The following is a 22,090-nucleotide window of genomic DNA, read 5'->3' as shown; positions in this document are numbered from 1 at the left end:
GGCACCAAGCAAGGGTGGTCGGCCCCCTTAAGAGGAAGGAAATATATATATTTTTTATAAAATTTTACAAGAAGAAATCTTCTTATAAAATTTTACAAGCTCTCTTTCAATTTCCTAAAGTAGGAGTTAAAAAAGGAAAGTTTTAAAAATTAAAATCATGTTTTAAAATTTAAAACTTTTCTTATAAAATTTCTTTTTTTAACATGGTGATAGAAAATTTAAAATTTAAAACTTCTCTTCCTTTTTTTTCTAAACCATGAGGATGGTTAAAAAGGAAATTTTAAAACTTTTAAACTTTCTTTTATAACATGTGGCCTAATTCAAATAAGGAAAATTTTATATTTTAAAATCTTTCTTTTAAAACTTGTAGTTTTCTACAAAGAGAAGATTTTAAAAATTCAAAACACCCCTCCTTGTTTAAATTATTGTGGCCGGCCCCTACATGCTTGGGCACCCAGCAAAGGGCCGGCCCTTTAAGAGGAGATGTGGCCGGCCATTGCTTGGTCACCATGCAATGGGTTGGCCCTCTTCTTGGACACCAAGATGGGCCTTTCTTTGGATGGACTTGAGGCTTTAATGAGGCTATGACTAGGACCTAGAGGAGAAATTGGTTTTGGCCTTCTGATAAGCTTGAGTATCCCGTGTTCATCCCGAACACACAACTCAAGTTCATCAATAATAACTCATTCCACTAGAGAATTATTATCTCACTACCACACCAATCTCAAATTATATTATGGGCTCCTTCTTATCATGAGTGTGTTAGTCTCCTTGTGTTTAAGATAACGAATTTCCACTAATTAAGTAAGTTACTGACAACTCACTTAATTAATATCTAGCTCCTAGAGTAGTACCACTAAACTTTATTGTCATGTCGGACTAAGTCCACTTGCAGGGTTTAACATGACAATCCTTATGAGCTCATCTCAGAGACTTTCTCAACCAAGATAACTAGGACACAGATTCCTTCTATAATCAACAATACACACTATAAGTAATATCATTTCCCAACTTATTAGAAATATTGATTTATCGAGCTAAACCTCACCCTTTGATAAGTCAAAAAAATAAATATTAAATATATGTGCTTGTTATTATATTAGGATTAAGAGCACACACTTTCATAATAACTAAGGTCTAGTTCTTTTATTAAGTTAGTACAAAAAGAACTTACCTAAAATGGTCCTACTCAATACACTTAAAGTGTACCAGTGTAATTTATTAATCAAGTTAAACTAATACTTAATTACACTACAACTATTCCGATGGTTTATTCCTTTCCATCTTAGTCGTGAGTAACTGTTTATAATTTATAAAGAACTGACAACATGATCTTCTGTGGATGACACCACATACCATGTTGTCTACTATATAAATTAATTGAACAATTACATTTAACAAATAAATGTAGATATTGACCAATGTGATTCTTTTATTTCAAAAATAAATGTTTACAAAAGCTAGGCTTTTAGTATACACTCTAACAATCTCCCACTTATACTAAAAGACTAAGCTGTCATATCTGCTGCCATACATCTGATTCTCATCCCCTCCACATATCGATCAAAAGCTTTCGCCGGAAGGGCCTTAGCGAAAGGATCTGTCAGGTTATCTACTGACGATGTCTCATATCAGGTGGTACTTACGCTTTATATGTTTACTCGCCTTATGGGTTCGTGGTTCCTTCAAGTTTACAACTACACCGCTATTATCACAATAAATTGTGATGATTTTGGGCAAACCAGGAATCACATCTAAGTCCATTAGAAAGTTCCTGAGCCATACAACTTCTTTGGCTGCCTCAGAGGCTGCCACATACTCAGCTTTCATGGTTGAGTCAGAGACGCATTTCTACTTAACACTCCTCCATGCAATGGCTCCACCTCCTAGAGTAAACACATAGCCTGACGTAGACTTACTATTGTCCCTATCTGATTAGAAGTCTGAATCCGTGTAACCCACAGGGAGCAAATCGTCTGCTTGGTAAACTAGCATATAATCTCTAGTCTTTCTCAGGTACTTTAATATATGCTTTACATCAGTCCAATGTCCTTGTCCAGGATTACTCTGATATCTGCTAACCATGCCCACGGTAAAACAGATATCAGGTCTCGTACACAGCATTGCATACATAAGGCTTCCTAAAGCCGAAGCATAAGGAACTGCCTTCATATCCTCTATCTCCTTTGATGTATTAAGAGACATCTCTTTAGATAAGGCTACTCCATGCCTAAAAGATAAAAAACCTTTCTTGGAGTTCTGTATGCTAAAACGAGCAAGGATCATATCAATATATAAATCTTGAGATAGGCACAACATTCTTTTCTTGCGATCCCTTATGACTTTTATCCCAAGAATGTGTGCACATTCTCCTATGTCCTTCATATTAAATTGTTTGGACAACCATATCCTTACGTCCGATAATACCTTGACATTGTTGTCAATTAACAAAATATCATATACGTATAGTACAAGAAATACCACCACGTTTTCGTTACACTTCTTGTATACACATGATTCATCCGGACACTGAATAAATCCATATGACTGGATTACTTCATTAAACCAAATGTTCCAAGATCTTGAAGCTTGCTTCAGTCCATAAATGGACCGATTGAGCTTGCACACTAGATGCTCTTTGCCTTTTTCAATGAATCCCTCTGGCTGCTTCATATGGATGTTTTCTTCAAGACTTCCGTTAAGGAAAGCTGTCTTGACATCCATTTGCTAAATCTCATAATCCATATGAGCAGCAATGGATAAGAGTATCTGGATAGACTTTAGCGTAGCTACCGGTGAAAAAGTCTCCTCATAATCGATTTCCTCTTTCTGAGTATACCCTTTTGCAACAAGTCTTGCTTTGAAGGTTTCTACCTTCCCGTCTGTCCCTCTTTTTCTTTTATAGATCCACTTACATCCAACGGCTTTTACACCATCAGGTGATTCTACAAGCTCCTAGACCTTATTAGAATACATAGACTCTATTTCAGAATTCACTGCCTTTTGCCAAGATACTGCATCTATATCTTGGAGTGCTTCGTCATATGTTCGGGGATCAGATTCAAGTTTACCCGGGATCAAGTCTGAAGACTCTCCCAAAAACATGAATCTCTCAGGTTGCCTCACAACCCTCCCACTATGACGAGGCACTGTCTATAGTTGTGTATCATGTGTGACACGTGTTGTAGTTTCTTGTGGTACTTCATCTTGTACTATTGGTACTAAAATAGACGTGTCCTCTCTTATTTCTTCTAGAACTATTTCACTCATGGCTTATGGTTTATTATATAATCTTCTTCTAAAAATCAAGCATTGGTGTTAACAATGATCTTCTGATTTTTAGGATTATAAAACAAACCACCTTTCGTTCCCTTAGGATATCCTACAAACAGACAAATTTCTATACGTGATTCCAACTTGTCAGTATCTCCCTTCAGCACATGTGCTGGACTACCCCATATCCGGATATGATTCAGACTAGGCTTTCGCTCATTCCATAATTCCATGGGAGTAGAAGGAACTGTTTTAGAAGGTACCATATTCAGAATGTACACTGCTATTTCTAAAGCATATCCCCAAAACGAATTTGGTAATTCTAAATAACTCATCATCGATCTAACCATTTCTGTAAGAGTCCTATTCCTTCGTTCTGCCACACCATTCTGTTGGGTGTACCAGGTGCAGACAATTGGAATTGAATCCTGACTTCTGATAAGTAATTCCTAAACTCTCCAAAGAGGTATTCGCCACCACGGTCAGACCGTAGTGTCTTGATACTTTTACCAAGATGTTTCTCCACATCAGCCCTATATTCTTTGAACTTATCAAAGCATTCAGACTTGCAGTGTATCAGGTAAATATATTCGTATCTTGAATAATCGTCTATAAAGGAGACAAAGTATTCATAATCACCTCTTGCCTGGATAGACATAGGACCACACAAATCAGAATGAACCAGTTCTAACTCATCTTTGGCTCTATACCCCTTGGCCTTAAAAGGTCTCTTGGTCATTTTACCTTCCAAGCAGGATTCACATGTCGGAAAGTTTTCCGACTCTAATGAACCAAAAAGTCCATCAGCTACAAGCCTTTGAATCCTACTTATGTTAATATGACCAAGCCTTAGATGCCAAAGATATGTTTGGTTCATTTCCGAAGGTTCTTTTCTCTAATTAGAGTTAGAAGATGTGTTATTAATTTCCATATTTTGCTTTGTAAGAGAAATTGGATTTAAAGTATATAAATTGCCAACCAATGCACCAGAACAGATAATCACCTTATTTCTCTTTATAATCACATTGTTACTAAAGGAAACAGAATATCCATCCAAATACAGTTTAGAAACTGAAATTAAATCTTTATAAAACTGGGTACATAAAGACAATTTCTTAAAATCAAACATCTATTCCTATCAAAAGATAAGTAGACGTCTCCCACTGTAGCAGCCGCCACCTTAGTAGCATTGCCCATGTTGACGGTCATCTCTCATTCAAATAGTCGTCGGGTTTCCTGGAACCCCTACAAAGAATTGCAGACATGATCAGTGGCTCCCGTATCTGCATATGAGGTGCTGGTAGATAACACCGCTAAACATGTTTCAACTACTAGAGTATGAGATATACCTTTATTGTTCTGATTCTTACGAGCACAGTCCGCCTTCCAATGTCCTGCCTGCTTGCAGATGAAGCACTTGCCCTTTGGCTTCTCCATTCCAGCTTTTTGTCCTGTACCTTGAGGTTTATTCACTCTCTTTGCTTAAAAGACATGTTTCTTCTTCATCTTTCCTTTTAACTTAGAAGTAGAACCATTTTCAGCATAGTGAATCTGAGAACTGTGATGAAATATACCTTCTGCTGCCTGTAGTTCTGTCCGAAGTTCCGCCAACGTTTACTCTCTTTTGTTCATGATATAGTTCAGGTGGAACTGCTCAAAACTTCTGGGTGGCGTTTGGAGAATTATATCGACCTGGGTTTCCCCATCGATTTCTCCTCTAAGGACTTGTATTTCGTTCAGATAAGCCATCATTTTGAGGATATGATCCCTTACGGGTGTCCCCTCAGACATGGTGGTTGTCATTAACTTTCTCATTGCCTCTTGCCTAGCAGTCCGACTCTGGTGCCTAAAGAGTTCTTTGAGATTGTTCATTATATCATAAGTTGTTGATAAATCTTGATGCTAATGTTGTAATACATTTGACATTGATGCCAAAATATAATATCACGCCATCTCATCTTCTTTTACCCATTTCCCATAATCCTCAATCTCCTCTGGGGTAGAGTCACCATTAGGTGCATCAGGGCAAGCCTCAGTCAGTACAAACCTATAGCTCTCAGCAGTAAGAACAATGTCCAGGTTCCTTTTCCAATCTATATAGTTGGGACCAGTAAGTTTGTTCCCTTTTAGTATGATGGCCAGTGGGTTCAAAGTCATCCTAAGAATCACAAAAATAACTTTAGGCAGAACTCTAAATTTAAAATAATATGGATTCCTCAAACAATACTATTTAAATTTACCAACACCTCAAAACACCGTGAATATTGCATGCCACGTTAGTGTGGACGTATACAAATTCAACATTTGTAAGAGGAGGGTGTAACCCATTAATTTTATTATCTTGTCATCCTAACTTTATGACAAATAAAATTAATAGTTAGTTTTCTTTTGGTCACACAAAACAATAGCAGTGACTCCGTTGGGGAGGATACTATTGAATGCGTCTAAGTGTATACCATTATTTGATACTAAGTTCATTAAATAGGTTTGTGCCCCTTCAATTGGAGAAGATCACACGCTCCTAAATAATTTCCTATAACCATCCATAAAGGAAGTTTGATCTAGTGATCCGCAACAAACCCATCCGTTGTGGAGGGAGGCACTCAGAACCAACACGCAAGCTTGTTGCATCACTTAGAAACTAGTAATGGAGACCGTGGAATTTATTAAAATCTCTCTCCCACTTAGTTATTTAAAATGAGGATTTTAACCTATGCTAGCATACATCAAATGCACATAAACATCACAGTAAATAAAAGTAATAAATTTGAAAATTAATTTTCCAACTATTATGGTATTTTCCATCACTGTCTTCAGTATGCTCCAACCTTAGCTGCTGCCATTTTTAGCCACCGCCATCGGGTTGAGTTGTCGCATCTATCATGCTTCTTATTCCGCTGTGTCTCTGGTCCACCAAAAGCACCACGCCTCACTAAGATACGAACCGCGACAAATATATAATTTTACATATATCGATCCTATATTTCATAAAGGAATGTACATATATTCTAGATCGAACAAAAAATAAAATTCTAAAATTAATATAGCTCCTTCTGTATTTGATACATACAATCATGCACACAAAATAATGCCCTTGACATGTCCAAGGGTCTAATCACACACAATATCTATATGCCATAATAGTTGGAGCCTGCAACCACAAATTTAGCATATCCTACTATTACCCTGCCTAAATTATGTATGACATGTGCATAATTAATTTGAAAACCAAAACACACAGAGGCAAACTCTAATTCTGATACCAATTGTTGGTTAGTCCTAGGAAAATCGTACCGATTCCACTGTACAAAAATTTTATACAAGTGTCTAACCTTTCCTTAAATAACCTATTATGTTCTTTAGAAGTTAAATTAGGAATCGCAGACGGAACATAACATCATTGATTCCAAATTTAACTTATCTGTTCTTAATGGTTTAGATTTGAATCGCAAGCGGAACTTAACACTATTGATTCAAATCCTCCTATGCTATTAATTCTATTAAATATTAATTTCCAAAATTGGCTTCCAGGACTGCATGGCGAGGCACATGTCCTTCTTGGATATGGGAGAAACCACAACCACCTAGACAAAGCCTTTTAAGGAAAGCTAATATTTAATTTCCTTAAATAACTCTAGGTTAACCAAAAAGAACAATCGAATCACAAATTCGAAAAATGAAGAAAACACAAACTCGGAAAACTAATTCGAAAAACTAGATCTAATGCCTCTTGTGTTTGAAATTCTAACAAAGAAAAATAACTAGTATGATGCGGAAAAAAAATACTAGTTATACCTTCTCTTTGTATGCTAATGACCTCGAGATCTTCTGCTATATTCCTCGCCTTGCCTTGGACGTCATGTGGGTGACGATCCTCCAAGATGAATACCACACAAAAGCTTTCTTCCTCTTCCTCTAAAATCCGGCCACCACCACCACCAAGGAGAAGAGAGCAAAGGGAAAAGAAGAGGGGAGAGGGAGGGCCGGCCACCAAAAGAGACTCCACCAAGAGAATAAGAATTGTATCTCATGAGGCCTCCTCACCCCTTCTTTTATATTACTTGCCCAAGGTAAATAAGGGAAGAATTTTTACAAAAATTAAAATCTTCCTCTTATTTTTCCTTTTCCCTTTTTATTTTTATTTTCTTTTCTCTTGATTGAATCAATCACCAAATCATTGGATGATGATTTTAATTTTATTTTTATTTGGCCGGCCACCTTGCTTGGGCACCAAGCAAGGGTGGTCGGCCCCCTTAAGAGGAAGGAAATATTTTTTTTTTTATAAAATTTTACAAGAAGAAATCCTCTTATAAAATTTTACAATCTTTCTTTCAATTTCCTAAAGTAGGAGTTAAAAAAGGAAAGTTTTAAAAATTAAAACCATGTTTTAAAATTTAAAACTTCTCTTATAAAATTTCCTTTTTTAACATGGTGATAGAAAATTTGAATTTTAAAACTTCTCTTCCTTTTTTTTTATAACCATGAGGATGGTTAAAAAGGAAAGTTTTAAAACTTTTAAACTTTCTTTTAAAACATGTGGTCTAATTCAAATAAGGAAAGTTTTATATTTTAAAATCTCTCTTTTAAAACTTGTAGTTTTCAACAAAGAGAATATTTTAAAAATTCAAAACACCCCTCCTTGTTTGAATTATTGTGGTCGGCCCCTACGTGCTTGTGCACCAAGCAAAGGGTCGGCCCTTTAAGAGGAGATGTGGTCGGCCATTGCTTGGTCACCAAGCACTACAACAAAAATATTAAAAGACAACGGTTAAAAATCATTGTCGTAGGCCCTTTAAAACTGTTGTAATTGGCAGTGTTGTTAAAAGTGGGGGGCTACGACAACGGTTTTAAACCGTTGTCTTTGAATGAAAAGACAATAGTTTTGCAACGGTTTTAAACCGTTGTCTTTGAATGAAAAGACAACGGTTTAAAACCGTTGTTGTTTAGAGTATTTTTTAATAGCATTGCCCGTTACAATCGTTTTTAGGGCTACGACAATGGTTTTTAACCGTTGTCTTTGAGAGTGATAGACAACAACAACGGTTTTAAATTGTTGTCTTTTAAATTATTATCTTTTAATACCAATATATCATATTTCAATATAAATATATAATAAAGAATCATAATCACAAAAGAAAAATATTTCCCACATCAATGTCATTCAGAATGTTACTTATACAAGAATTATAATCACAAAAGAAGAAACATGTCTCATATTTAAATAAAATTTATCTAAATACAAATAAACAAATAAGTTCCATTTACAACTAATGAACAATAGTCAACTAATGAACAAGTCCCATCACAATCTTCAACTAAGGAACAAATAAGTTCCTTATGATTACTTCAACACATATCTCATTGCAGCCATTTTTCCAACTTCTCAAGCTCTCCAGAATCTAACCATTCGTGTCCTTGATGAGATAACTACACTATTAGCAAACCTCCTGAATCTAATAGAGGATTCATTAATCGACTTCCTTTGATGTTTCCTTGGACTTGCTCTTGTTTGTAGCTAAGAAGCCACAACAGCAGCCTCTCATCTTCCTAAAACATCAAAATAATACGTTCGAACAACACACGCACATGAGATTTTTGTCTAAAGAAATTTACCTGCTACTGCTTCTGCTACTTGTTTCAGAACTGCTTTTGATTCTTCTTCCTCCCCTATCTTGCAACTCTTGTAGCCCCTTCTCTGCTTCTAGCTTTGGAGACACCTTTGTAAAAGAATTAGACCTCGAGCTCTTCGTCTTCCCTCCATCTAAAACTGGCACAAAGGTTTTGATGAACAAGCCTCCTTTGCTTCTATCCGTTGCTTTCTCTGCCTTATTCTTGGCCCCTTCCTGCCTTGTCTCTGCAGCTTCCTCCACCTTCTTCACTATCCTTGGAGTCTCCACCAAATCTCTCAGTGATAGCTCATAAGAAATAAAATTCTTGGATGTCGGAGATGCCCGCCACTGGTGCCTCCATTTATATAAAAGCAACTTCTCCTAGTTCTTAAAATAATGCTTCATTACATATGGTTCAAAAATTCAAAGATTCTTATAAACCAATTGATTGCAAAATACTGACAAATAATAAAACAACACAACCTGGAAAGACTCAGATTTCATCTTTGCAAGGCTTGTCACTTATCCCAATGATTTTAAATTCTTGATTTGTATGAGTTGTCTTCACTCTCAAATTTTCAAAGCTCTTTTAGCCTAGCAACAACAACAGTGAAAAAAATAATCTTAGTAGACACAATATGAAGAATGAAACAAGTAAGCTAAAACAAGTTGCCTCAATAGGTATATTATATATAGGCATTCAATAACCTAGAAAATAAACATAAAGAACAAATTCTTAATCACCTTGTTCAGTCCAATTGGTATGCATCTTTGACATTTTGATTTGCAAGTAGAAAACCAACCACTGGTCTAGGACACACAGTCATAGTAGTAGAGACATCTATATTCAACAAATAAGAAAGATAATAATATTTTAAAACAATAAAGTGATTGAATGACAATGCAAGAAAAAGCAAATAGCAGAAGTGTAGAGACATTGTAAGTTCTTACCAATACTCAAAGAAAGGCCTTCTTGTGAAGTCCTCAAATTACAAGGAAAACCTCTGCATCCTATGACTCCACCACCAATGTTAGTAAAGTTTTTAGGATTATTTTAAAAAAATGATTATCTCACAAGAAGACATTCCCTAAAAATGTATTTTTGTAACTATCAGAATGCAACAAACAAACCCACAATTATGTAATCCATAATTTCAACAATAAATGACTAGAAGGAAATTCACATACTATTTTGCTGCATGTTGCTGCAAAATAATATCAAGAACTCGTAAAGCCTCCTGAGAGTTCTCAGTTTCATTGGTATCTATGTTTATACCAATAGCTCCTTCAAAACAGTGGACTTGTAAGTTAGCATCAGATTGAATAATGTCACCGTCAATATTTTATACAGTCCTAGCTTTATCATCCAATAAGCAGCAAATAATTTAGACCCAACCTTTAAGGGATTTTGACATTTGCTTCCTTAATGCATACAATCATCGTCTTAAGGAACCTCAACTATGCTCGTGAGGGCCCATTCAACTCTATATAAGATTATATCACTAGTGGTAAGATTCAAATCTTTTAAATAATGTTTTTTTCACTTCCTTTTCTCTTAAAAGTCACATTGACACTTCTAATTGATTTGATATGTCTAACTAGATACTCTACTAGTCAACTTTCTAAGTCGATCTATTTTCTTGTATTTGCACATCTACTGGAGCAAATCTAATGGGTCCTTGACTAATTTTAGTCTTTTTTTAATAGACCATCAGTGAGAATCACATTAAAAACCTTTATTTTCTCTGAATATATCCATTAATTTCTCTTATTTAGTGAATGACATTGATAGTTGATCTTCCAAACATAAAATCAAATTGGTTCTTAATATTTTTTGTTCCATCTCTTGTTGTGTTGGGGGGAAATCCTGGTCATCCTCTTAGAGCTATCTTGAATACAACATAGTCTATCAACTACCATTTGCCACCAACATGTCACCTGCTAAGAGATGGCTATTAACAATCTTCTCCAAGTTCCTCTAATAAGCCACAATATCTCATACACCTACTCTTTGTCCAGCATATGTTTTCTGAATAACAACCATCTATTCTTACATAGCCATTAAGCTTCTAATTGATTACCTGCAACTATATTGAATCATCCCTGTAAGTACTTTAACTATAGAAAGAAACACGAATCTTGAAATAAAACAAATGAGAAAATTCAAAAAGCCCTCTATACTTATATACTCTGGATTAAGATAGACACAGGTTATAAAGTAATCCTATATTTCCTCCATAACTCTGCTGATAGCATATATTGCAAAATACATAAAAAGTCACTTGAACAATGATGATCGCTAGATTAGTGGTAGTGTGATTATTAGCAACAAAAGCAGAGTGGGAGTTGGTAATTGATTAGGTAGGCTAAAGTTTATAAATTAGATATAACAAATGACCAAGAATCATGACAGCATGAGCGACTATTCATCAAAAAGAACATTTCAACCAACCTAAGTCCAAATAGAAACATTTAAAAATATGGCATCTCGTTAGCCAAATAAACTTTAGAAGAGATTCAACTTCTACTAGAATAATCTGGCAAGTTAGAACATGTATGACATGTAATTAACAAAAAGGACAATAACTCAATAACGAAAACCCACAAGATTATGGAACAATTTGACTTAAGACTTATCATAAAGCATAGTGAATGAAAACTAATGGGAACAAAGTAGGTTCTTGCATAGGTAAACGGGGACGGACAGTTGGGTGTACCCTAAAAACTAAAAGATCAAGAAATTTTACCGGCAGGGACGTGGTTAAGAGTGATGCCAGTGTTGTTCAGCGCTTGCACCGCGGACTCGGCTATCTTGCTTGTGTCTCCGAAGACAGAGATTGAGACGAGGCCGCGATACCCCATCTCCGCCAACGCTGAGCTTATGTTTTGGGTGATCAGGTGCGGTTCGCATGCCTTTGGAACCTAGCAGTTCTCGATATCCCACCACACTGACGTCCTCACAGTGGCATACTCATCCTCCACCACCGGGCCAGTTGGCACAGATCCGCTACTCCCTCCCATAGCCTAACCCCTTGGATGTTGATGCTTAAGGAACCTCAGCCATCTACGCTAAAGTTGGACTCCCTCTTGGATGCTGATGCTTAAGGTTTCGGTAGGAAGGCTAAGGGAGGAGAAGATTGTATGAGGAGAAGGGTTTAGGGTTCGGGAAGGCTAAGGGGGGGAAACAGGGCGGCAAAAAATTTTCGGAGAGAGAGAAGCAAAACATTGCTACAACAAAAACGACGATGGGGGAAAACGGCGAAAGAATAAAGTCAAAGACAACGGTTTATTAAAACTGTTGTCTTTGACCACTAAAAAGCACTTAAAGACAACAGTTTTAGAAAATCGTTGTAAAAGGTGTTGCTGATTTTACAAAAAGTCGCTTAACAACAACGATTTTTGCAAAACTGTTGTCTTTTATTTTTTGGAGGAGCACAAAGACAACGGTTTTGTCAAAAATCGTTGTCTTTTACCAAATTAACAACAGTTCCTTCTAAAACTGTTATCTTTTAACATTTTTTTTTGTAGTGAAGCAATGGACCGGCCCCCTTCTTAGACACCAAGATGGGCCTTTCTTTGGATGGACTTGAGGCTTTAATGAGGCTATGACAAGGACCTAGAGGAGAAATTGGTTTTGGCCTTCCGATGAGCTTGAGTATCCCGTGTTCGCCCCAAACACACAACTCAAGTTCATCGATAATAACTCATTCTACTAGAGAGTTATTATCTCACTACCGTACCAATCCCAAATTACATTATGGGCTCCTTCTTATCATGAGTGTGTTAGTCTCCCTGTGTTTAAGATAACGAATTTCCACTAATTAAGTAAGTTACTGACAACTCACTTAATTAATATCTAGCTCCAAGAGTAATACCACTCAACTTCATTGTCATGTCGGACTAAGTCCACCCTGCAGGGTTTAACATGGCAATCCTTATGAGCTCCTCATGGAGACATTCTCAACCTAGATAACTAGGGCATAGATTCCTTTTATAATAAACAACACACACTATAAGTAATATAATTTCCCAACTTATCGGGCATATTGATTTATCGAGCTAAACCTCACCCTTTGATAAGTCAAAGAAATAAATATTAAATATATGTGCTTGTTATTATATTAGGATTAAGAGCACACACTTCCATAATAACTAAGGTCTAGTTCTTTTATTAAGTCAGTACAAAAAGAACTTACCTAAAATGGTCCTACTCAATATACTTAGAGTGTACCAGTGTAATTTATTAATCAAGATAAATTAATACTTAATTACAATACGATTATTCCGATGGTTTGTTCCTTTCCATCTTAGTCGTGAGCAACTGTTTATAATTTATAAAGAACTGACAACATGATCTTCTGTGTATGACACCACACACCATGTTGTCTACTATATAAATTAATTGAACAATTACATTTAACAAATAAATGTAGATATTGACCAATGTGATTCTTTTATTTCAAAAATAAATGTTTACAAAAGCTAGGCTTTTAGTATACACTCTAACAATCTTCCACTTATACTAAAAGGCTAAACTGCCATATCTACTGCTATACATCTGATTCTCATACCCTCCACATGTCGATCAAAAGCTTTCACTGAAAGGGCCTTAGTGAAAGGATCTGTCAGGTTATCTGCTGATGCAATCTTGGCGACGACAACTTCTCCTCCCTTGACGATGTCTCGTATCAGGTGGTACTTGCGCTCTATATGTTGTTACGCTCCGCAAGTGTACGGAAATGTCGCAAGTAATATAAAAGATTATCGTATCCACAGGGACTGGAATAAGCACTAGAAATGTCTCAATGCGAATTAGCTAAACAACTATCCAATCATTTCAAAAGCAAAGTAAAGGTAAACAAATCTAATATTAGAGATCAACAAACAAGAGTTTAGTGTTTTGGGTTATGATAAAGGGAGATTCTAGGAGTTTCGGTTTCTTTGTAAGATTTCTTGAGTGTAAATGGTTCACCAATTCTTATTCCTCAATTGCCAAGCATGTAGAAAGTTGTCGGTTCCCTCTTGCAATAGACAACCGGCTAAGGACTGAGAAATGTATCTAAATAGGATTAATTAGACATGAACCTACGTTGTCCTTACACAGAAGCGCACCTATTACTATGCCTTCCTCGGATATCAACATAGAAGCCCACACCTTATTAATCTATAAAGATACAAGAAGTTAATCATAGAATCCATCCTACTCTCTTGAATATTCCTATTTCCTCTTCAAGATTATCTTTCAAACGTCCTTACACGGGCTTGCACCTGTCACGTGGATCCCTCGGATGATCGAGTGAGAGTTTATCCTTATCAAGTCCATAAGAAATCCAAACAATCAATCAAGAATGAGAATTAAGCACAAACCACCATCAATCATTCAAGATCTAATTGATACAAGCAAGATAATGTCATTGAAACAAGAAAATGGCAAATCCATAAGAGATTACATCAATCCATCATACAAATACTCCCTTAATCCTAGAATACAATATCTACTCCATGAATCAAGGAAGAAAACCCAAAAGAATAGAGATTACAAGCATTCCTTGAATCCCCAATCCAAGAAAACAAGAAGAGGGGAAAAGAGAAAACTTATCTACAAAGAAGCTTCGTCTTCGGATCCAATCCACGCTCCGGAGTCGAAATCGTCAAGATCTCCCTAAGAATCGCCCAGAAATCCTCCCAAGAATGGGAGGAAACCACCAAATCTTGCTTTCTCCCAAAGGGGGAGAGATCCTTTTTCAATTCATGAAGAAGGGTTTAAATAGAGGAGGGAATCGGGCGCCACACGGCCCCGTGACACGGCCGTGTGAGATTCACACGCCATGCTCCACGGCCGTGTGCTGCACATGGCCACAGCCTGCTTAGTCTCTGGAAATGCTACACGGCCGTGTGGTGCACACGGCCACAGCCTGCTTGGTCTCTGGAAACCTCACACGGCCGTGTAGATCCACACGGCCATGTAAGGCTTCTGCTCTGGTTGGCTTCAAATCTTGACACGGCCGTGTGAGGTTCACACGGCCATGTCATCTTCCTCTTCTGCTGGTGCCAAAACTCCACACGGCCCGAGCTCCATCCCAGTGCATGGCCGTGTGAGGTACACGGCCTGGTGCTTTCTCCCTTTGTTTCCTCCAAGGCTTGCCCAAAGATGTAAATTCTTCACCAAATCGACTCCTGCGTACAGTAAATGCACAAAAAGCAGATCTCCGAACCAAAAGAGTAAATATGCTAAAAGGAAAGCTGGAAGTATACAAATGCATAGATCAAGCATGCTCAAAGTATGTAAATGTGCGTAAAAACATGCATAAAAGAGTATATAATCTACGCACATCACACCCCCAGACTTAAACCTTTGCTTGTCCTCAAGCAAAATGCTGCAGTCTAAATTCATAAGTTCTACAACACATTCATAAAACCCAGTGCACTTTCCTAACTCTATCAAAAAGTTTCATTAACAAGCTTGATCATGGAAACAAGTAAAGTATGGTTCAAGCATAAGAATCTTGTGCGCAGTGTAAAAGTAACTCAACACCCTTCAAGTTCAATCCATGTCCTAGTCAAGTCGTCATCAAATTTGAATTCCTAATGTTTCCAGTGAAAGACAAGTAACCAGTGATAGGCACTTACTTACCATTCACTTGGTTCATATTTCTCAACTAACCCAAGGTCTCAAAGGTGTGCTCAATCTCAAGGGAAGCTAAGCAGTCATTTCCCCAGTAACCTAACTCGGTCTCAAATGGGTGACTTGCTAGATTCCACTCATGACAACTGTTTTTTATATCCCTTATTGTTCATTTTTTCATTTTTTTTTATTTTTTTTTTATAAGTGTTTGCATTGTGCAAAACTTATTCACAAATGTACTTTTAGCACACATGTTGGGATATTTTGATTTTTCCAAATGAGCTTTAATGATTTGAGCCTCATCCAGTAACCAAAATGAAAGTTGAGAAATCACCATGGAAACCAAGTACTAAGCAAACAAGATGAATCATGACTATTTCAATGACATCAACTATTCAAGCATCAAGCACAAGTGTAGTGAAGATAAAATCCTTAAGGTTGAACCAAAACTAAAACTCATCACCATAAGATTCTTAGCTTGTTTCATGCTACCCAAGATAGAAAAAAGAACTACACAAAGTTTACTAGTAGCATCATGCGAACATCATAAATCGAGACAATAATCGTGCTAACATTTCACTTGAATCCAAGAAAGCATATAAGTGAAGATTTGATGTTCTCAAAATTTTTTTTTTTTGCCATGATTATTTCAAAAACAAGCAAAATAAAGCAACAAGCAATGAAAATAAGAACCAACATGAAAAACTAATCAAAAACTAAAAACTGAAAACCAAACTAAACAATACATGACACCCCCCCAGACTTAAACTTTTCATCGTCCCGATGAAATCAGTATGGTGGAGGAGGTGGAGGTGGACGAGGGAAAGGAGGTCTACGACGTGGTTGGCCAATAGGAAAACTAGGAAAACCTGGAATCTCACCCAAAGATCTATGATACTCATATAAAGCATCAACTTGTTGGCTAGTAAGCGTCATACTCTGCATAAAATCTCTCATCCTAGCCTGATCAGTATCATAATCCTGCACAAACTCAGCCACTTGACCTTGAAAATTCCTCGTAAACTGAAAATGATTTTGTACCTCCCTAAACTGATCATCAGATAAAGAGAAGCGCCCCTCCAACATTTTTCGTTGGGAATCTTGCTTCTCATGAAGTGATTCTAGAGACGTACGAAAATCTGAAAAATCAAACCTAGAAGATCCCGTGCCATATGCAAAAGAATGCCTAGCAGGCTCCATAAAACTAGAAGGCTGCGTATGTCCAGATGACGAGGGTTCATTATGTGGCTCAGTGTCTCCAGGTATAGAAGGGTTATCCTCAAAATCTAACTCAGAAATTACCCAATTAGCCCAGTTACGAATAGTAGTTCGTTCAGGAAAAGGAAGTGGTAAAGGAGAACCACTCCTCCTAGGAAACGCGAAACCATTCTCATCCCGAACGATCATTTTCATAGCAAGACATGTATCAATGTCAATCATGTCATTACCATGAATTATTTCCAACCCATCAACATCAAGATTTAAATTACAAGCTATTCGGGTAATCAAACCACCAAAAACAATTGATCCCGATGATGCCCTAGCTGATCTCAATAAGGTTTGAACAAAATGAAAACCAGAGTCAAATTCAACCTTATAAAGCATAGCCCATAAAGCATAAAGCTCTATCTTCTTAACCACCCCATCACTCTCTCCCCTACCAAAAATAGTTTTACTCATGACTCTATGTAGATACCTAAAGATGGGGTTTTGCATATGGGAGGCCTTAGCTCTTGAAGGCTCATAAGGTTGATCTAACCCAGTTATTGCATTTCAAAAATGATTCCAATTAAACCTTGGGTCAAACCTACGAGGGCTACCGGTGGTTATTCCAAAACAAGAATTAAAGTCACTAAATGCCCATAGAAATTCTTGATTCATTAATCTAAAAGAGATTTTTCCAAAATAATCATCTTCATTAGTAAAATGGACATCCAATGAACTTAAAAATTCCAAAACAAGACGAGGATATGTAGGCAAATGTGTGTACATAATATCACTCCAATCCAAAAACCCAATCATCAAATCTACATCTTCCCTAATTCCAAGCATATCAAGAACAGTTGGGTCCATATATCTAGTACACACTATCTTTCTATTGACAAGAATTGTAAATCTAGTTACTTGATCATCATTTCTGAACACGATATTGAATTCATTGTCATTACCTTCGTTGCGTGAAGTCCTTTTGCCTTTGCCCTTCACTGGTCGTTTTCCTTTGTCTCTTGATGGCTCCTTCTCTTTGTCTCCACTAGATCCACCACCTCCTTTGCGTAATCTCTTCAAAATATTGGACATCTTGATGAGTTTAGATAGGGGAAGAATTATTTAGAGTTGTGGAACTTTAAAGAGCAAAACTTCAAAGAACAAAAGATCTTAGGTTAAGAGAACAAAAGTCCAAGTCTTATAGAGGAGGAGAATCGGATCTAAAAGATCTTGAGAGATTAGAGAGGAGTTTTTAAGAAGTTGGGAAAGAAAGATATGTTTTGGAGAGTTGGGGGTGTGCGGAACACGGCCAAGATCTGGCCGTGTGAGGTAGGAGGTAGACTTTAATAGTTCTCCTACACGGGCCGTGTAGATCTACACGGCCTCCCCATCTTTCCTCTCGGGATTCTTTGCACGGGCCGTGTAGATCCACACGGCCTCCCCCTCTTCCTTCTCTGGATTCCTCGCACGGCCGTGTCTGGGACACGGCCTCTCCTTCTTTCCTCTCGGGATTCTTTGCACGGCCGTGTCTATGACATGGCCTATTCCTTTTTCCTCTCGGGAGATCCCACACGGCCGTGTCTGGATGACACGGCCCAAACACTTCCATCCTCTGCAACCTTTGCCTGGCCGTGTATAGCACATGGCCTGACTCTGTTTTGCACCTAACCTGAAAACAAAATCAAAAGAATGCATCAAACTAAAAGAAATTACAATACAAATCAAAACTAACTAAAAAAAACCCTGGGTTGCCTCCCAAGAAGCGCTTGTTTAAGGTCTTTAGCTCGACCAAACTTAATCATTCGCTCCTTTTCCTCGCCCTTGGAGGACAGATATACTTTTCGTTTCTGTTGGGAGATCTTCTCCCAACATCTTCCACCACATTGTCTCCTTCATTTGGTGGCCTTCCATGAGGATGGAAATTCCATTCCTCAAGTTTATAAATGCTTGTCCTGCTACAAGCATTTAAAAGAGACAAGACATGGTTAGAGATATTAGATAAATCATATTCCAACTTTTCCTTACCAATTACCAAAGAAAGCTTATGATTTTTGACATCAATTATAGCTCCAGCTGTAGCAAGGAAAGGTCTCCCTAATATGATAGGAATCCTAGGGTCCTCTTCCATGTCCAACACAACAAAATCTGTGGGAATAACGTTCCCATCCACCTCTACCGGCACATCCTCTATTATACCCAAAGGGTACCTGCAGGAATGATCGGCAAGTTGAAGTGCCATAGTAGTAAGTTTAATGTTTTTGAGACCTAATTTATTACAAATTGAATAGGGAATGAGGCTAACACTCGCCCCCAAATCACAAAAAGCCTTTTCAAAAAATTCTTTTCCTATGTTGCAAGGAATATAAAAGCTCCCTGGGTCCTTCAGCTTTGGAGAAGTGTTCTTCTCAAAAATAGCACTACATTCCTCACTAAGCGCAATGGTCTCGACCTCTCCTCTTCTTCTCTTATTTGACATGAGATCCTTCAGAAATTTGGCAAATCTAGGCATTTGTAGAATAGCATCAATAAGAGGTACTTCAACACAAATTTCCTTAACCTTTTCTAGAAACTTGCCAAATTCTTCATCCTTCTTGAGCATTGTAAGTCTCTGAGGAAAAGGGACAGCTTTGCTCTGATGGTTCAGTGGAAGAGTCTCTTCAACCTCAATGGTACTCTCCTCATTAGCTTGAATCTGATTTGGTATAGGAGGAGAGAGCTCTTCTTCTTTTTGTTTCCCTTTTGAAGCAGTCACTTGGGAGTCTCCCAAGGTCTGTCCGCTCCTAAGCTCAATCCTATTGCAATGCTCCATGGGATTCACATCAGGTTTTCCTGGAAGCTGTCCTGGTGCTCTGGATGATGAGGAAGCTAGTTGGGCAATTTGACTATCCTGGATCTTTTGATGCTTTTCAGAATTATCCATTCTCTGAATGAGCTTTGCTAAATCTTGCTTCATTTCATTCTGATTTGAGATAATTTCTTCAAGCATCTTTTCAACATTTGACTTTGGTAAGCCTTGAGAAGATAGATGTTGAGAATTTTGTTGCCCAGCTTGAAAATTTGGTCTTGCCCCCATAGATGGTCCTTGATCTTGATTGTTTCTGTAAGAAAAATTTGGATGACTCTTCCATCCAGGGTTATAAGTATTTGAGTATGGGTTCTTCTGCCTTTGATTGTAACTCATGATTGCATCGCATTGTTCAAGTTGATTGATTTGTGCAGTGATAGCTCCCAATGGACATGAGTCATTTGAATGCTCTGAACTCCCACATACTTCACAAGATGTACTAATAGCATTGACCATATTAGCACTAGTCCCCATATTCTCAAATTTCTTTGTAAGAGCTGTAAGACCATTGGATTCGATAGAGGGGGGGTGAATATCGATTCGATAAAGATGAGTATAAACGCAGCGGAAAACTAAAATAGACACAGGTGTTTTTTACTTCGTTCGGAGTCTGTGACGACTCCTACTCGAAGGCCCGTACTCCGTGAGTACTTTCGTTGGGCAATCACTATCAATTCGAATGAAGATTACAAATAAGTACAAGAATTGACAGAAATAAAATACCGACAAGAGAAGAAGAGTTAGACTTTAAGAAAGCGCTTTGTCGGAATAGCCTCGTGGCGTCGCAGGAGCGTAGAGCAGCAGAGCAAGCAGTAAGTTCTCAGTGAAGACTTGATATCTTTTTGAAGCTCCTACCTGGGGCTTCTTTTATATGCTGTCCCGGGCGCCTGGATCCCTTCCGGGCGCCTGGAACGTGACGTAGCTGCACGAACCATGATGCTCCACGTGGCGACGACTCGGCTGGATGAAATTTGCCTTCCGGGCGCCCGGATCCCTTCCGGGCGCCCGGACCACCTTGTTTCAGAAAGCTCCTTTTTCCTGCAAAACAGGGTTAGTCCGAGGCAAATATGTATCCTGTAAAACAGATTGTTAGCACAGTTAAAGTTCAATAGATGGATAAGAAAGAGTATGACTTAGATTCCGTCTTTCCGAGACCGGAATCTAGTCACGATCTCGACTTAGATATCCGAAATGGATCTAAGCCGGATCGACGCCTAATGTCCCCTTCCCGGGAACGCGTCCTCACAGTCACTCCCCTCCAGTGACTTACCTCACTTACCTGCCAGACGTCCGGTCAGCCCGTCGACCCGTCTGGACTTCTCGCCAAGCGTCCGGTCAGCCCGTCGACCGCTTGGACTTCTCGCCAGCTATCCGGTCAGCCCTCTTGCCAAGCGTCCGGTCAGCCCGTCGACCCGCTTGGACTTCTCGCCAGCTATCCGGTCAGCCCGTCGACCTAGCTGGACTTTTCCTGCACACTTGATAAAAGTGTCAGACAACAACAAACCTAACTTAACCTGATTTGTCATTCATCAAAACCTGAGTTAGACCGTTAGTGCTAACCGCACCAACAAGAGCATCCAATTTTGCAGACAAAAGAGTGACTGCATCTACATCAAACTTCCCTGATGCTTTAATTGTTGGGTTTACAGAGGAATAGCCACCACTTCTTTCATTTGCCCATTGATGATGATTTTGTGCTACACTTTCAATGATTTCTTCGGCTTCATCTAAGCTTTTGTTCATAAGTGCCCCTCCAGCAGCTGAATCAAGGGACACTTTAGTATGATAATTGATACCATTGTAAAAAGTGTGCAACACTAACCATCTTTCCAACCCATGATGTGGGCATTGTCTAAGCATACTATTATATCTATCCCATGCTTCAAAAAGAGATTCTGAGTCAGTTTGCTTGAAGCTTGCAATTAAATTCCTCATATGAGCTGTTTTGCTTGGTGGATAGAACTTATCAAGAAACTGTTGCTCACACTGCTCCCAAGTGGTGATGCTGTTAGGGGCCAAAGAATTCAGCCATTGCTTTGCCCTATCTCTTAAAGAAAACCCAAATAATAATAATCTAACTGCATCTGAAGGAACTCCATTCATTTTCATGGTACCACATATTTCATAAAAGACCTCTAAGTGTTGATTAGGGTCCTCATGAGGTCCTCCACCAAATTGGTTCTGCTGCACCATAGATATAATTGCGGGTTTGATCTCAAAGTTATTAGCTTCCACTGAAGGTCTTGAAATACTAGATCGAAAACCTCTCGCATAGGGTGCTGCATAATCCTTAAGTGGTCTATTTGCCATATTCAAATGTTCCTGTTCTTCAATTTGCCTTTGCAGAATTCTTCTTTTATGGAAAGTTCTGTCAATCTCAGGGTCAAAAGGAAAGAATTCCCCTGCAAAGTTAGATCTTCGCATACACAAGAACAAGATAACAATTGACAATTCAACAAAAAAGAAAAATAAAAGAATAAAAAATGTAGAATTGAGTTTGTACACAAAGAATTAGCAAGAAGTGAAAGTTAT

At 38.0% G+C, this 22,090-nt stretch overlaps 1 non-coding gene across 1 annotated transcript; it reads left to right on the top strand.

Annotated features, from left to right (window-relative positions):
* Positions 1 to 21,389: 21,389 nt before the first annotated feature.
* LOC122028395 lies at positions 21,390 to 21,495 on the top strand. The gene has a single exon (XR_006124787.1). It is a non-coding gene; the product is annotated as a small nucleolar RNA R71 (small nucleolar RNA).
* Positions 21,496 to 22,090: the final 595 nt, after the last annotated feature.

This window comes from Zingiber officinale, chromosome 10A, assembly GCF_018446385.1.
Source record: "Zingiber officinale cultivar Zhangliang chromosome 10A, Zo_v1.1, whole genome shotgun sequence".
Taxonomy (NCBI): Eukaryota; Viridiplantae; Streptophyta; class Magnoliopsida; order Zingiberales; family Zingiberaceae; genus Zingiber; species Zingiber officinale.
The sequence above is the reverse complement of the archived record's forward strand: the minus strand, read 5'-3'. Positions and strand labels throughout refer to the sequence as shown.